The 4,160-nt window shown below is 33.1% G+C and overlaps 1 long non-coding RNA gene across 1 annotated transcript; it reads left to right on the top strand.

Moving 5' to 3' along the window:
• Window positions 1-661: 661 nt before the first annotated feature.
• Window positions 662-1,405, top strand: LOC125502694. The gene is made up of 2 exons (XR_007280475.1): window positions 662-874; window positions 939-1,405. It is a non-coding gene; the product is annotated as an uncharacterized LOC125502694 (long non-coding RNA).
• Window positions 1,406-4,160: the final 2,755 nt, after the last annotated feature.

The raw sequence follows: 4,160 nt of genomic DNA, 5'->3' as shown, positions 1-4,160 counted from the left end.
GTTTAGAAAATTTAACATTAACTTTACTCCCTATATTCGGACTCCTAACAACAGCGGGTTCAATAAAAAAACATCTTTAGTTGAATTAGTTGAAGTTGAAAAACCTCTTTAGTTGAAGATAGAGACATTAACGTGTTATTGTTTACGCTACGTAATGAATGCTACGTATTGAATTTTTAATTAAATAATATAAACATCGGTCATCTATAGATATTTTTAATACGATTCCAAGCTGTAGAAAAATTAATAAAAACACTCCAGACAATGGCAGCATTCCATATTTTACAACTTAAATGTTATCTATCGCATATAAAACATTGGCACTTCTAGGGCATATAAATTATCTGTCATTTTGTATAATTTTTAATATTTAATTCTTAATATTCAATTTTATTATGGGAACATTATTTGTGTTAAATTTCAAAAAAACATTTTGTCGTTCATAAAACTATTTGCTTAGAGAACAGCATTGTTAAGTATGCCTGATGCCATTGTTAAGTATGCCTTAGTTATATTGATTTTTAAGTAAAAATAATGAATTATTTAAAATATGCACTTGAGGTTGATGTCTTAGGTCGTAACCTGTATAAAACTGTTTTCCACAAATGTTCGGAATTGTTTTTCATTCCTACTTTATTACTGACTTTACCTACTTCTTCAGTTTTCAGAAAATATGGTTCTAGAAATCCATCACGACAGATATGGACATAAATATTATACATATCCCGAACATAGTAAAATGTATTACGATTATGGCCTGAGAGGATCTCACCTGTTTTACGAACCTAACCGAACTAGGTGGCATTATAACTGTTACTGGCCCCAAGAAGCTTTGAATTTTGCAACTGCTGAAGATAAACGCCGTAGAATGGTCGTACGTAAACCATGGGTAAACATGACTTTAAAAAAATTAAAAGTCTTTTTGTTTTCACTTTTAGCTCCGTAGCCGAATGAGGGACGCTACTTTCATACGTAATAAAACATATCAGTAGAACCTACTGTATTTTAAGGGTTTAATTTAGTTACGAACGAATTCCAGAAAGCAATGTAACGGCGTAAAAGATTAGAAAATGTCTAATCATTGCGGAGTAACAAATTAACAATTAAAATAATGGCTAATAAATATGGTGCTTAAAATAGAGGTCCGTAATTTCTGTATATCGCTAAAAGTCTTTAGAAAAGTTTAGTTATTTTAAGTCATGAGAGCAGTTACAGCTTTTCTAATAATTGCAACCATTGCAACTTAAATACCAAACAGTTACTGCTTAAATGATTTAAAATCGGAAATGTTGTTAAAAACACAATACTTTTGAAGTTCCGTTGGGAATTCAACTAAAGTATTTGAAGTCACAAACAGCAAATCAAATTGAAATAAAACCTAGCATTTCTGGACTATTTAAACTTTCATGTAGTTTTTTTTATGCTAATAAGGCACCGGACTATATATGGGAGAAATTAATGTTGTCGCCGTAAGCCAACCCATAAAAACATGAAGCTCAGGCTTGAGCGTAGTAAACTATGTCAATATTAAAATGACATAAAACATTCGGGCAAAAAATCATCACGTATGCACGAAATGACGCCATGTAAACTCGCCAGCCGTAGGGCAAGTCCTACTTTTAACATTCTTACAACATTCCGTTGGCAGAAAACCTCTTTTTTGCTCAACCCTAAGATATATTTGATGAGACTTTCCGTTCTTGAGAACTAAATTATTCATCTGAATAAAAAACGGGTTGCGCCCTATGTTATGTAAAAGGTTTAAACTTGTGATGTTTGCGTGTGTTTATTTGATGCCAATCGAAATTACTCTAAAACATGCATCTGCAACAGTGTAGAAGTTGAATAGGTCTACGAAGAATTTTTAAACTTGTTCACGATTTCCTAAGCAAATAGAGAATAATTTTATTTGCATAGGTTGGTAATAAGACGTTCTGCGTTTTCGTGCCACTCAGACAAATAACTTTGTGCTGAAGGGAACAACACGGACAAAAACATGTTTTAAGGAAAATATTAGGATATTACAGTTTGTGAAACAGTATTTTTTGATCTCTCAACTGAAGGTAATTACCTTCCAACATATGGAAAATCCAAACTACAGCGGCGTGTCATACTTAAAAAATGTGATAATATCCCTAATCCTACCCTTATTTTTAAGTCCGCTGAAGTCCTATCCACATTAATCCAAATACGATATTGGTACTTGCAGCCCTCCGTGAACCAAGTTATAAGTACGCTTGCGTTTTGAGTTCATCCGAATGCACGAGAATTTCATTACAGACATTATATTACTGCGATATTGGTGTTTTCGAGATAAATTTGATCAGTAGAAGATATAAAAGTTTGATTTTGTTACTAGTGCGGCTCGAGAACTGTTCGACCTTATGTGGTTTAGCTTACTAAGGTATAATATTGATCAATATGTGTATTTTAAATTCGCTATTGATGGCATGTAAAAGTTAATAATAGTGTGTGTTTGTGTAATAATTGTGGTTAGAAGTGAAGAAATATATCGGGAATACAGAAGGCTTTTTTCCCAAAGAAACCTGGTAGTTTCTATGGATATTACAGATGATAAATCGGTGATAAAACTGTTGCACGATAGCATCGTATTTCTTGAGGCATTTAGAGTTCAAGTATGTATACGAGAATTTCTGTACGGGAATATGTAAATGAACAAAAATTACAAAAAACACCGATTTTTGTTTTGGCGCTACGCTTGAATCTACTAATAATTAATGACTCAATTTCCAGGAGTTTCCTGTTTAAAGTAATCACTCACGGGAAATGCGGATTTGGGACAGAACTCAAGGTGGTCTATTTAATTGTACGAATTTGATGGAAATTTGCTAAATTGTCTAATAAAGGGGCATGTGGGTTTTTTAATGAAAGGACAAGAACGTCTCTTGCGTTTGTTCGATTATCGGATTTTGAGTTATATTCTCTCTTTTATTAAAATTTAATTACGCGTTTGCGCTGCAGAACTTTACGTTTCGTTTTTCCTATTTCTTTATTTAATTGAGTTGGAAAATATGTTCAGAAACCGCAAGAGCATTAAAACCATAAGCCAGTAAAATAAACTACAATTTTTCTTTAGGTACAGGTTTGTAATCAACTAATACAATCAGAAGTGATTTTCAGGCGTCCATACTTTTATTTCATTTTTGCTGTGATATCGTTTCATGCCTGTTATTCGTAATTTTTTATGTTTGTCTAATTCAAGAAACATTCTATTGATACTATACTCATAAAGGAAAAAAAGTTGGGAGAAAGGATGTAGTATAATGCTAATGAAATATACTTTTTAAGCATGAAGATACATTTTGTTTACCTCTTTATTGAACATGGTCATTATCCAAGATTTAGGCACTAAGTAGGAATTATATTGAAGTGTACTATAATTTTTTGTGCGCGCGATATAAAAGTAGCTTCAACTCGGTCCACATGTTGCATTCACATAATTATATAACACAAATTAATTTCCATAATTGACTGTTGTTTCAGCTATGAAAGCAGAAAAGGTTGAAGATCCTTGTCGGAGACATTAGAGGATAATATAAACCTTATGAATTGCATTCCAAGTCACTTCGAAAATCTCGGCAAGGTAGTTCACCGAAGGGCGATTTCCTTGGGTTGCGTTAGTCTAAAAATAGATTCTACCTAAGTTTGGCTGACAATAAACCAGGAATCCCTAAAAGCCCGTTTACACGCTCAAGCCATCTGAACGAAAATCTGGCGTTTACACGTTCAGTTCGTTTTACACAGATGTGAAGGAAGAGCACCCAAACGTGCATTGTTGCCGACAAGATGGAACATTTGGACGAAGAGTTAATTCTTACAACGGCTGCAGTGTGTGTAATCAAAAAAAAGATGAGCTTAAAAACTAAAATGAAATGGTGTAAACCATGGTGGTTGAACAGGAATTTATTGTCTCATACCAATTTACCCAATCACAAATCTGCTGTTTCTTATAAGCCATCGTTTTGCACAGAATATGAGATAGGGCTTCACACAAATTTTGAGAGTTGGTTAAAATGTCACAGGCTGCAGATGTTACAAAAAAATGCAAACAAATGTACGCAAATTCAAGCTTACTTTTACAATGTGCGTTGTGAACAAAATTATCGTTAATTCAAGCAATTATTTAAATCAATAAAAAG

The sequence above is a fragment of the Dendroctonus ponderosae genome, unplaced genomic scaffold (genome assembly GCF_020466585.1).
Source record: "Dendroctonus ponderosae isolate FM_Combo_2020 unplaced genomic scaffold, Dpon_F_20191213v2 Dpon_F_20191213_1, whole genome shotgun sequence".
NCBI lineage: Eukaryota > Metazoa > Arthropoda > Insecta > Coleoptera > Curculionidae > Dendroctonus > Dendroctonus ponderosae.
This window is presented reverse-complemented; position numbering and strand designations above follow the sequence as displayed.